Source organism: Rutidosis leptorrhynchoides, chromosome 9, assembly GCF_046630445.1.
Source record: "Rutidosis leptorrhynchoides isolate AG116_Rl617_1_P2 chromosome 9, CSIRO_AGI_Rlap_v1, whole genome shotgun sequence".
Lineage (NCBI taxonomy): Eukaryota > Viridiplantae > Streptophyta > Magnoliopsida > Asterales > Asteraceae > Rutidosis > Rutidosis leptorrhynchoides.
The window spans coordinates 284897374-284911248 of record NC_092341.1 but is presented as its reverse complement, the minus strand read 5'-3'; the positions used below and the strand labels follow the sequence as shown (position 1 = coordinate 284911248).

The following is a 13875-nucleotide window of genomic DNA, read 5'->3' as shown; positions in this document are numbered from 1 at the left end:
GTCTGTATTAGGCTTAGGTAAGGTGGTGTTTGTTGTTTGGCATTTAAGTGTAACTCTTAATGTACTCGCTCTGTATTTAATGTAGTCGTTCAGTGTGTTTAGAACGAATAAAGTGAGTGTCATGAAGTTTTGGTCGTCTGTGACCAATACACCCGTTACAGATCGTTTTGATCTGCTTTATGTTGAACCACCGGAACCTTAGTTCTATTATATAAATATACATATTAATATTTTTACAAAAATATATATATATATATATATATATATATATATATATATATATATATATATATATATATATATATATATATATATAACAAATATGTGCATTTATGTTTTAAATTTGAATTTGAATATGACTATTTCTGGGACATGTCACATGGCCAACTTCACCAAACGCGGATACTGCTCCAACTATAAATAGTACTACCTGTAACACTTGTTTAATTACCATACCATCAATTCAATTTCAATTTCAATCAATCAAACAAACAAATACACTACTACTCCACTACTTACAATGAAGTTAACTGTACTACTACTACTTCTTGCTCTTATCTTCATATCGGCTAACGCGATTTCTACAACTGCTGCTTCAGTTCCTGCTCCAAGTATTTCGCTATATTTGTTCTTGTCTAATTTAATTACTTGATGTTTGTATTGTTAGAAATTTAGTGTAATTGAGGGATTTAATCTATACTTGTAAATGGGTTAGGAGGTACGGAGTGTACACCCATTAAGTGATAGATTGCCCGGACCCGAAAATGGTTTTCCATTATCACAAATTTGAGTGATTACGGAAGTATTATTCTTGCACTAGGTGGAAATAAAACAAACAACTTTATGAAAAGGATTTAATCTAGATTTCCTTGATTTGGTTGTTGGAAATAAAACAAACAACTTTATATAAAGGATTTGTTTTAGATTTGAAAACGATTTCCTTGATTTGGATGTTTGAAATAAAACAAACAACTTTATGTAAAGGATTTGTTTTAGATTTGAAAACGATTTCCTTGATTTGGATGTTTGAAATAAAACAAACAACTTTATGTAAAGGATTTGTTTTAGATTTGAAAACGAAATTAGTTAGTGAAACATCTCCATCGTGGAATAATACTTGTTTTTGGGTGCCTATAAATAGAGACTATCATTTATGAGAATAAGATATACGAAAAACACCTTAATACTCTTATGCAAAAGAGTTCTTGTTTACTGCCAATAACAAGAACTAATCTCTGTCTTATCCCAAAGTGATATTCGTGTAACCCAGGCAATAAGGGTCGAATAATTACTTTCGGAAAGTGATACCACGATTCAGTGATTTATCCGGCTATCGATTATTTTACCCTACACGAAATCTCAATAAAACCTCCAACAATCGAAAGTAATTATTTGTTATAATCGATGGCGGCTACGATGAAACACATGACGGCGAATTTCTCCAAACTTGATAAGTTTGAGGGAATTGATTTTAGGAGATGGCAAAAGAAGATGCACTTCTTTCTGAGCAGCATGAGTGTGGTGTACGTACTCAGCACACCAATTCCTGAAGATCATGGTGATGATGCCACTATTGAACAAATTCGGAAAAGGTGCAAGTGGGAGAACGATGACTACATCGCTAGAGGTTTAATCCTCAATGGTATGGCTGATTCCCTTTTTGATATTTACCTAAATGTTGAATCTTCTAAAGAACTATGGGACTGTTTAGAAACCAAGTATATGTCTGAGGATGCTTCTAGTAAAAAGTTCCTTGTTAGTAATTTTAATAATTACAAGATGGTCGATTCTAGACCGGTCTTGGAACAATACAATGAGCTCATTCGTATACTTGGTCAATTCACACAACATAAGATGAACATGGATGAGTCTATTCAAGTCTCAAGCATAATTGATAAACTACCTCCATCTTGGAAAGAATTTAAACATTCTTTGAAACATAAGAAGGAGGAGTTAACTCTTGTTGAGTTGGGTAGTCATCTGCGTATTGAGGAATCCCTCAGGTTGCAGGATAATGACAAGCCAAAGAGCAACGAAGTTGCTGGTACGTCTGTTGTCAATATGGTGGAACATAAAAAGTTCACTAGTAATAATGACAAAAAGGGCAAACGTAAACATCGAGGTTATAACAAGGCTAATCCGAACAAGAAGTCTAAATTGACTTGTTGGAAGTGTGGTAAAACTGGACACATAAAAAAGGATTGCAAGGTTATTTTTGGTAATAATAATGCCAAAGGATCTAGCACAAGCGGTTCGGGAAATGGTTTAAACAACCACAACTCGAAAGGTCAGAATATATTTAATAATTCAAATAAGAATTATTATGTTTCATATATATCTGAGGCTTATTTTGTGCAGGATGATGATGTCGCGTGGTGGGTTGACTCGGGAGCCACCACCCATGTATGCAAGGATAGATTTTGGTTCAAGACTTACGAGTCCGTGACTGATGGATCAATTCTTCATATGGGAAATGAGTCAACAGCCTCTGTTCATGGACGTGGAAGTGTGGATTTGTGTTTTAGTTCTGGAAAAACTATTTGTTTGTTTGATGTTTTGCATGTACCACAAATAAGAAAAAATTTAGTTTCCAGTAGTGTGTTAAATTGTTGTGGTTATAAACAAGTGATTGAATCTGATAAGTTTGTTTTGTCAAAACATGGTATGTTTGTTGGTTTTGGTTATTTATGCAATAGAATGTTTAGACTTAACATTAATCACTTGAATGTTAATTTTGCTTTTATATCTACTTCTAGCATAAATAATTCTACACTTTGGCATGCTAGACTAGGACATATACACTTTAAAAGAATGCAAGATATGTCTAAAGATGGATTAATACCGGTTTTTGACATGAACAATGAAAAGTGTAAAACGTGTATGTTAACAAAGATCACTAAGAAACCATTTCAAAATGTACATCGTGATACTGAAATTTTGGAATTAATACATAGTGATTTATGTGATTTGCATGCTACTCCTACTTTAGGAAACAAGAAATATTTTGTGACTTTTATTGATGATGCTTCTAGATTTTGCTATGTTTATTTGTTACATACTAAGGATGAAGCATTAGATAAATTTAAAATATTTAAAACTGAAGTAGAATTACAACAAAAGGCTTTGATTAAAAGACTTAGAACAGATAGGGGAGGTGAATACATTGACCAATCGTATTTCCAATCCGTTGGTATTATCCATGAGACCACAGCTCCTTATACTCCACAACAAAATGGTATATCTGAAAGGAAGAATAGGGTCCTTAAGGAAATGGTTAATTCCATGTTATCCTATTCGGGTTTAAGTGAAGGATTTTGGGGGGAAGCTATGTTAACAGCTTGTTATTTGCTTAATAGAGTTCCTAACAAAAGAAACAAGATTACACCTTATGAACTTTGGAATAAAAGGAAACCTAACTTGAATTATCTTCGTGTATGGGGTTGTAGGGCGGTTGTAAGACTGCCTGATCCCAAAAAGAAAAGTTTAGGTGAAAGAGGTATAGATTGCATTTTTATTGGATATGTTGAACATTCCAAGGCATATAGGTTCTATGTAATAGAGCCTAATGAATTTGTCTCAATCAATTCTGTGATTGATTCAAGGGATGCAATCTTTGATGAAAATCGATTTTCATCTATACCTAGACCAAAGGATATGATTCCAAGTAACAATGGAATCAATAAGGATTGTAATGATGAAGTCTCTGAAAAGGCTGTTGATCAGTCACTTGAGCTTCGGAAAAGCAAAAGAGAAAGGAAACCTAAATCATTCGGACCAGATTTTCAACTATACTTAGTTGAAGGTTCTAGGGATGATGTTTCTACCCAATATTCATATTGTTTCAATGTTGATGATGATCCTAAAACATATGATGAAGCAATGAGGTCTCAGGATGTTGCATTCTGGAAAGAGGCAATTAATGATGAGATGGATTCCATCATGGGCAATAACACTTGGGTGTTAGCTGATCTACCTCCCGGTTGCAAACCTTTGGGTTGCAAATGGATCTTCAAAAAGAAGATGAAGGTGGATGGAACTATTGAAAAGTTCAAGGCAAGGTTAGTCATTCAAGGCTTTAGACAAAAGTCTGGAATTGACTATTTTGATACTTATGCTCCTGTGGCACGTATCACTACCATTAGACTGCTGATTGCTTTGGCTACAATTCACAATCTGGTTATTCACCAGATGGATGTGAAGACAGCATTCTTGAATGGTGATTTGGATGAGGAGGTTTATATGAACCAACCTCAGGGCTTTGTCATGCCAGGAAATGAAAGCAAGGTGTGCAAACTTGTGAAGTCCTTATATGGTTTGAAACAAGCACCTAAGCAATGGCATCAGAAGTTTGATGAAGTAGTTTTATCTAGTGGTTTTAGATTGAACCAAGCAGATAAATGTGTGTATAGCAAATTTGATGATTCTGGTAAAGGAGTTATAATTTGTCTATATGTTGATGACATGTTAATCTTTGGGACTGACCAAAGTCAAGTTGATTTAACAAAAGAATTTTTGTCATCAAAGTTCTCCATGAAAGATATGGGGGAGGCTGACGTTATCCTTGGTATTAGGATCAAACGTGAAAGCAAAGGAATTTCAATTTCTCAATCTCATTATATTGAGAAGGTGTTGAGAAAGTTTAATTGCTTTGAATGTACTCCTGTGAGTACACCTGTTGATCCAAGTGAGAAGCTTATGCCTAACCAAGGTAAAGCTGTATCACAACTTGAGTATTCTCAGGTGATTGGCTGTTTGATGTACGCCATGACATGTACAAGGCCAGATATTGCTTTTGCTGTGGGAAAACTGAGTAGATATACTAGTAATCCTAGTACTCATCACTGGCAAGCAATTAGGCGGGTACTGAAGTATTTAAAGAAAACTATGGCATATAGTTTATCTTACAGTGGATTTCCTTCTGTAATAGAAGGATATTCTGATGCGAGTTGGATAACCAATATTGAAGATCATTCTTCAACGAGTGGTTGGGTGTTCTTGCTTGGGGGAGGTGCTATTTCATGGGCTTCTAAAAAGCAGACATGTATTACCAACTCAACGATGGAATCTGAGTTTGTTGCTTTAGCTGCTACTGGTAAAGAAGCAGAATGGCTTAGAAACTTGATCCATGAGATACCATTATGGCCTAAACCTATAGCACCCATGTCTATCCATTGTGATAGTGCTGCGACATTGGCAAAAGCTTATAGCCAGATGTACAATGGAAAGTCTAGACACTTAGGTGTCAGACATAGTATGATTCGTGAACTCATCATGAATGGGGTGATTTCTATAGTGTTCGTAAGGTCACAACAGAATTTAGCTGATCACTTGACGAAGGGATTGGCAAGAGACTTGGTTGACAAGTCTGCTGTGGGGATGGGTTTAAAGTCCACATAAATTTCTAATTATAAGATACCCAATTCCCTTCTGATGAAAATTAGAAGTTGAATTCAATGCGGAAGGCTTATACTTAGAAATTTGGAGTACATAAATTTTATATCATCCCAAGGTAAGGTATGTACTCGGACCTGCTGAAGGTCAGGTTGAAGTCTAGCTTCTTAATAGTTCATTTGAAAAAGTGCAAGAGCAGGTGCATGACTGAAGTGAACTACCTATGTGAATGTGAAGTTTTGCCGCTTCAACAAAGCTTGGACTTTTAGCTTTGGATACATTCATGAAAGGATATGGACACATGGCTTGTAAAGTGTCAGGATAGCTTTAGAGTATTTGAAAACTTATGTGTATGTTATTTTCAGTTATTCAAAATGGGTTGAAGGGTTCAATTCTTAGAACACCCTGATTCTCGAATATTTGGAATGTGTAATGTACTAAGGTGAAAATTCAATCTTCAAGATATTTTCATTTATGCATGAGTTTTTGTTTTAATTTGTTTAATTCTCATGAAACGAATTGCACTAAATTGGGGAGGATTGTTAGAAATTTAGTGTAATTGAGGGATTTAATCTATACTTGTAAATGGGTTAGGAGGTACGGAGTGTACACCCATTAAGTGATAGATTGCCCGGACCCGAAAATGGTTTTCCATTATCACAAATTTGAGTGATTACGGAAGTATTATTCTTGCACTAGGTGGAAATAAAACAAACAACTTTATGAAAAGGATTTAATCTAGATTTCCTTGATTTGGTTGTTGGAAATAAAACAAACAACTTTATATAAAGGATTTGTTTTAGATTTGAAAACGATTTCCTTGATTTGGATGTTTGAAATAAAACAAACAACTTTATGTAAAGGATTTGTTTTAGATTTGAAAACGATTTCCTTGATTTGGATGTTTGAAATAAAACAAACAACTTTATGTAAAGGATTTGTTTTAGATTTGAAAACGAAATTAGTTAGTGAAACATCTCCATCGTGGAATAATACTTGTTTTTGGGTGCCTATAAATAGAGACTATCATTTATGAGAATAAGATATACGAAAAACACCTTAATACTCTTATGCAAAAGAGTTCTTGTTTACTGCCAATAACAAGAACTAATCTCTGTCTTATCCCAAAGTGATATTCGTGTAACCCAGGCAATAAGGGTCGAATAATTACTTTCGGAAAGTGATACCACGATTCAGTGATTTATCCGGCTATCGATTATTTTACCCTACACGAAATCTCAATAAAACCTCCAACATGTATATATGTATAATTTAAACTAACTGATATGATGATAAATGATGATGTACGTAGGTAAGTTTGGGTGCGATAATAAGTGCGAATTAAGGTGTTCTAGATCCGGATGGAAAGATCGGTGCCTAAAGTATTGTGGGATTTGTTGCGGAAAGTGCAATGGATGTGTTCCTTCGGGTCCATTTGTTAGCAAGTCTCAATGTCCTTGCTATCGTGACTTGAAGAACCCTAAAGGCAAAGACAAGTGCCCTTAATTTTATTTGGATCGGAGTTATATTTTGTTCATTTAGTAATTGTTTTGTTATTGTCTTGATTAGTTGAGAGTTTGTTTCAATAAATTTCTTCGGTTTTACGAAGAATGTATCGTGTGTGTACTGTTGAAATACTTCATTTCGAATAATTGTACTCCGTCTTATTATAGTCTTCGGTTTATATTATATAATACAAATAAATATATTTAAAGTTAACTGAAAAAAACTTTTAAAAGTGTAACGCAAGCTGCCCTAACAAATTATGTCGAATATGCATCTTTAGTGATGATTTATATGGCTTCTAAATCTAAATGACTATAAAAGCTTGGGCTTTAGGAGTGATTAATCTCTTAATCCTTTATATAAAATAAGGGGCATGATTCTCACACACACTTTTTTGATCCTCACACACCAATTGAGTATTATTAGAAGAGTAAAAAGTTAAAATAGGTGTGTGAAGATTAAAAAAATGTGTGTGAGAATCATCCCCTATAAAATAAGTATCTTCAAACTTATAAAAATAATATGCCACTTTCTAACAAAAGATCCTTTCAATTAAAGAATGAGATTTTACTACCAACTCGAAACAACAACCAACTTCAAACTTTAGCAAAAGGACAATGATTAATTTACAATTATTTATATGTGATAAAATACATCACAACTATGTACTACTCGTAATTAATTGTATTACATGTATAATTAGTTGTACATCATTATGGATGTATTGAATACGAATTGTGGTGGAATTATCATTAGTCTTAGCTAAAAGGTTACAAGGATAGTCTTTTTTTTCTTTTTTCTTTTTTTTTTCTTCTTTTTGCTAACTTGGGTATCTAAGACCAATTGTATCGGAGAAAATCAATTCTCGTTGCAGGGGCGAAACTTAGTGTATCACAAAGGAGACGTCGGATTGGATCGTGAGAATTTTCAAATTGGGTTGGGTCGGGGTTCGTGCTTGTGTTCGGGTTGGAACTACCCTCGGTTCGAACATTTAATGGTATATCATCGGCTTGTTTCGTTTGTTGGCAGCCGCTATACCTTCACCTTCTAAAAACTTCGGACAATCCCTTAAAACTCGCCATGCATCCTCAAAAGCGAATTGTCGGCCCTTGATTTGAATTTTCAATTATTTTCGGGTCGCGTTCATAACGTCTTCCTCCGCACAACTACTTTGCCACATTTTCTCGAGCTTTGAATAAGTTCCAATAAATATCTTTCATCCCTTTGAATATTAGCTCATTTCTCACTAATTTGATCCGCACGACTTTTCTCCGAAACTAGCAAATTATATTGTTTTCGGACCTCACCCCAAAACGACTCCCGGGTTTGTTCGTTTCCCGTATCCGGATGTTCGAAAACATACACATAACGCTCGGCTAAAATTTTAGTTTCCAAGTCGGACCAAGCAACTTTCGGACACCTCACTTTCGTTCCTTTTGGATTGGCTACGGGTTTTGTAACGACCCGGAAATTTCCGACCAAATTTAAACCTTAAACTCTATATGTTTCCGACACGATAAGCAAAAACCCTAATGTTGAGTCTAGAAAGTCTGAAATCACTATTTGGATAATCAGTTACCCTTTGACCAAGCCTGACGATTCACGAACATTTATGTGTATATACGATATATACTTATTAATTGTATGATTACTTAATTAAATATAATATCAAATGTAATTACAAGTTAAATGCATAAATGTTATATTAATAATGATATTATCATTTTCATTATAATTATTAAAAGTAACATTAACATTTGTACTATTATTTTTGATATAATATATATATATATATATATAAATAAATGAAGTTTATTGCATTTAATTTGTTAAAATATTTATTAATATTATTGTTATCATTCTTAATAACATTATTATTAATAAATCTTCGATCTTAGTAATTAAGAAGATTACTATTATTATTATTACTACTATTATTTTTAGTTATTTTAGTATTCATTAGTATTATTATTATTTATTATTATTATTATTATAAAAACAACACCATTTACTAATATTAAAAATATCATTATTATGATAAGTATTATTAGGATAATTATTATAAAATGTATTATTCTTATGTTAATATTATTAATAATATCTAGAATAATTATTATTATTACTAAAATTATTATTATTATTATAATTAATATATGTACAATCATATAAAAATAGAAATATCTAAATATATATATATATATATATATATATATATATATATATATTATATATATATATATATATATATATACCGAGTTATGTATAAAAAAAAATATATTTTTGGAATCAATGGAATCTGTATTACATTTAAATTTAAATACATATTATACATCTACATATAAATACAGTTATATTTATATAAATACTGATTCATACGTTTTCTTTAAAAGAATTATATCTGATTATATAAAACTAATTACAGGATATAAGCTGGTATAAATCGCTATCCTCACTGTTTAATTTGTCTGATTGAATCTTGAATATGTCGACATCCAAAACACTAAATAACAGAAACAGGATTTAATTTGTTAACCACTTTATGTTATTTAATTTAGTCTCTGTACGAATTAGGATCTTTAACGATTTCACTTTGCTACAAAACAACTACAACCGAATCTAATACTGTGTTAATATTTAGATAATGTTTTATATAACACTGAATTCAATTCAAGAAGAGAAGAAAGAGAAAAATCAACAATTTATAAAAAATAACTGGGTCGATATCTCTGTTTCTTCAAATTTTCTAAAAACTTTGAATTCGAAAATAAATTTAAAAAGTAATAATGTCATTGTGTTTGAAATCCTTCATTTAATCTTTCTTCAAGGTCTCAGATTCCAATTTTTGATATCAAGCATGAATTTTCGAGTTAAACTTATTTTTTTTCAAAAGACAATCGATTGTTCTTTAATCGAATTCGGATTACCTGTTATGTTTTAAGTTTAGTTAGCGATTCAGAAAGTTTGTATACATAATTTAGGACCTATTTCGTGTTATAAGTTTGAGCTGAAACCCTCCAAAACTTTAAAATCGATATGGAGTTTGAATGTGTTCTTCGTGACCTTTCAGCAACAAGCGGTTTCCTTTTTATTTATTTTTTTTTTTCAGTAGATTATAATTGAGAAATGTTTCCAAATCGTTTACAAGTTTTAAAACTAAACTTTGTATGAATTGATGGGTATTATGGGTGCTGAGTGGGTTTAGTTTACGGGGAAGATGAAGAAGGAGAAACAGAAACACAATTATATTAAATAGATGTTGGATCCTTTATATTTCGGAAAAAGGGCACAGCCCAACTGGTTTAAGCAAGTGTCGGGGAAGCAAGGGGTCGCGAGTTCGAGTCCCGGCTTGGACTGATTACTATTTTTTTTTTGAGCTTTTAGAGGTTCGTGAATCGAAGGCCAACCTTATATGTTACTAATGGTGTTATATGTATTTTTACTACAAAATACATTAGGTGAGTATATAGTCCCTTTTAAACTTTAAATATTTTTGGGCTGAGAATATATGCGCTATTTTTATAAATGATTTACGTTATGGACACAAGTGACTAAAATTACGTTCTACATGGGTTTGAATCAAAAATCCCCTAGCTTGGTAACTTTAACTATTGGTTTATGAACTGGTAGGCGCGAATCCTAAAGATAGATCTATCGGGTTTTACACCCCCACCCAGATGTTGTTCTAGTCACTACTAAACTAGAAGAACGGGTGTTTAGTACTTCGAGGTTAACGGAACGCACTTGATTCGGTGCACATATTATTATAACTCAGGGGTACACACTCTTGTTAAGGCTAGTTACCGGGTGCCCACTGCTTGGAATGCTTTTCATACACTTGCGAGTGTATTATGTTTATGAATAAGAAATCTTGTGGTCCATAGTTATAACGCTGCTAGTATCAAATCTATATATCTCACCAACTTTATGTTGACTTTTTAAAGCATGTTTATTCTCAGGTACAAATTAAGTCTTCCGTTGTGCATTAGCTCATACTAAAGACATTACTTGGAGTCGATCATCGCAATGGAACCAGATATTGATGATTTCGTCCAGGGGGACTTGGACGGGGTTTGACAGAATGGTATCAGAGCGTTGGTCTTAGCGAACCAGGTCTCCCATTAGTGTGTCTAACTGGTAGTTGTTAGGATACATTAGTGAGTCTGGACTTTGACCGTGTCTGCCTGTCAAAAGTTTTGCTTATCATTTCTAGTCGGAAATCATCTGCTTATCATCCTTAGGAAATTTCCTGCTTATCATTCTCAAGTCTAGACACGTCCTACTGCATTTAGTGCATCGATAGTGTATAGACGAAATTTATATCTTAGCGTATCTGATAATTCATATCTTAGCGCATCTGTAGACTTGCTTGTCATATGCCGTAAGATCCTTTGTAGGCTACAAAATCTTTATTATTATAGATATTCTATGACATTAGAATATCATTCTATATTCGAAAATCATTTCACGTTAAAGATTCTTCTCAAATTGCCCTCCTGTCGATGAACCTGAAAGCACTTATCAACAAACCTGTTCGAGAAACCATTTACCCTCTCATTTCTAGAGTATTCCGTCACGATTATATATTATCCTATATTTCGAATCTTACTCAACCGCTCGTCTCAACCGTCAATCATTCCATAGTACTAGAAGAAATTAACGAACTACGCGCTCGTGTGACGACTTTGGAGAACCTGGTGCGACGGTTACGAATACCAGCAGTAACACCAGCAGCAACACCAGCAGCATAATCAGTACCACCATTATCGACGTCGACAGTACCCTTATTATCTCTGAACCATAATCGCGCCGTAACTCTTAACATCACAACCTATACCTCGAATATCAACATTTCACGCTTCAATATCACCATTTGTACTTCGAGTATGATCTTCGTTCTACATATTGTTCCACATCGATTATCATCGTTCTACGTATCGTTCTACATCATTCGTTTTCGTTCTACATGGCGATTATGTAATCTCTAATGTTCTAGAGATTATGTAATTTAGTATTAACGATAAATCAAATGAGTATAAAATCTTTTTGACTCATTAAATTCATAATTACATCTGAAGAAAATATATATGCAAGTATATTTTCATAAAGATCGTAATTAAAAATTCTTTCATACAAACTGTTAATGATGAAAATATTTTAACGGGTGGGTAGTACCCAAGGAATATTTAAAATTCACATTAACAAGTTACACTGTACATTCTTCGAATCTGATTCAACGGTCATTTATTATCCTACTTACAACCACCGATATTCATATCCGCTCACCCCGGAATAACCATTTTCATTCAAATTTCATATTCGGATTTTGACCTATCGGAATCCAACAAGTGGCATAAAGAAGAAAACATTGGACAAAATAAAATTTGTTAGAAACAGACGAATTAACTAAATTGAAATATTGTTAGGAATCCACGCTAACTGTTCCTAGCTAACTGTTCCCGGTTAACATTTAATTTATCGCAATTTACATTCTCGCAATTTTAATTTCTGCACTGTACATACTGTCGGGACACGTATGCAAGGTTTCGACTTATCATATCGACCCATCTATATATATATTTTGGAACAACCGCAGACACTCTATATGTGAAGGTGGGAGTTGGTTATACAGGGTCGGAGTTGATTCCAAAATATATATATACTTTGAGTTGTGATCGACACCGAGACCGGTACACGGGTCACGATACGTATTAATATTATATAATAAATTATATATGAATATGTTGAACTATTGGACTGTTGGACTGTTAATTTTGGACAATTAAAATGAGTTAAAATGCTGATTATATATATATGAAACTAAACAATTCTTCAAGTTTGCCACTTGATTCTATTTTAAACCTCATTCGTATCTTGACGATTACAATTCGCAATCACAACTTTTCATGATTCTTGAAAACACCTCGATCGAGAAGTTGAACCAGCCGCATCTCGTCTATGGAAGAAAGATTCATGCATACAGTTATGCACCTGAAAAACTTTCGAAACCGAAGTTATAGTTAGAAACTATCCGTGTCGAATTCCTTATCATTCATTAGCAAAAACAACCATACGATTCCTTTTCAAGAAGCTAATTTTGTCACAGCTCCACTTCGACTTCTCAGTGAGACTACTCCTATTATAACCTCGATATTTATACCTTGTCCTTTCGCCGTCGTTACCGGAGAACCTTTTATATTTCACAACATCAACAGCAGATGTACCAGCAACTCGTTATCTTTTTGGCGAAATCCGTAATTGGTATTTTGAAAATCTCATAGAAATTCTCCCAGTTATACCGAAAACATCTATCCCTAAGAATTACATATTTCGAATGTGAAGTTTCTTAAAAACACCCTGAACTATGAAGTAGTTCTTGAAATGCTAATGAAGCAGCAAAAACTGTAAATGACTTTAACAGTCAAAAGTTTGACGATAAAATACAGTATGTTGGTAAAGCTCAGAAAAAGAGAAGGATGGAAACTGGAAAACGAATTAAACAAAGTATGAAGGAGGCTGTGTACAATCACAAAGAATAAGTTTGACTTCAAAGAATCCATACGATTCAGTGCCTGCTGAAGCCGTTAGTAAGAACCCTACTCCTTATTCTAAACCTTTCCAGATGATATTCTTCATCATCATCTTATCTTAGATATTATAAGATATCTTCATATTTTCCGTTATACATGTTTTTCATATTCCTGGAAATATTTTCATAACTATTATTCGAGATCATTTATCTCTCCGTAATGTCTGCAATACAACACAAAAGAAACTGTGAAACCCTCGAATTTAAAATATGAATGTTTTGAAGTAGTGTTGGGAACTGATGCATGAATTAGTATAATATAATGGAACTTGATCAACTTCATTATATTATAGTAAGTCATGTTAAGTTTCTAATAGAATGTGATGATTCACAGTACCATCATCATATGCCATGTTACACGGCTCTTACATTCTATCCAATCCTAAAACATA

General features: G+C 33.2%; 1 long non-coding RNA gene across 1 annotated transcript; it reads left to right on the top strand.

Annotated features, from left to right (window-relative positions):
* The first annotated feature begins 474 nt into the window (after window positions 1-474).
* On the top strand, window positions 475-7063 carry LOC139865620 (uncharacterized). The gene is made up of 2 exons (XR_011765038.1): window positions 475-611; window positions 6704-7063. It is a non-coding gene; the product is annotated as an uncharacterized lncRNA (long non-coding RNA).
* Window positions 7064-13875: the final 6812 nt, after the last annotated feature.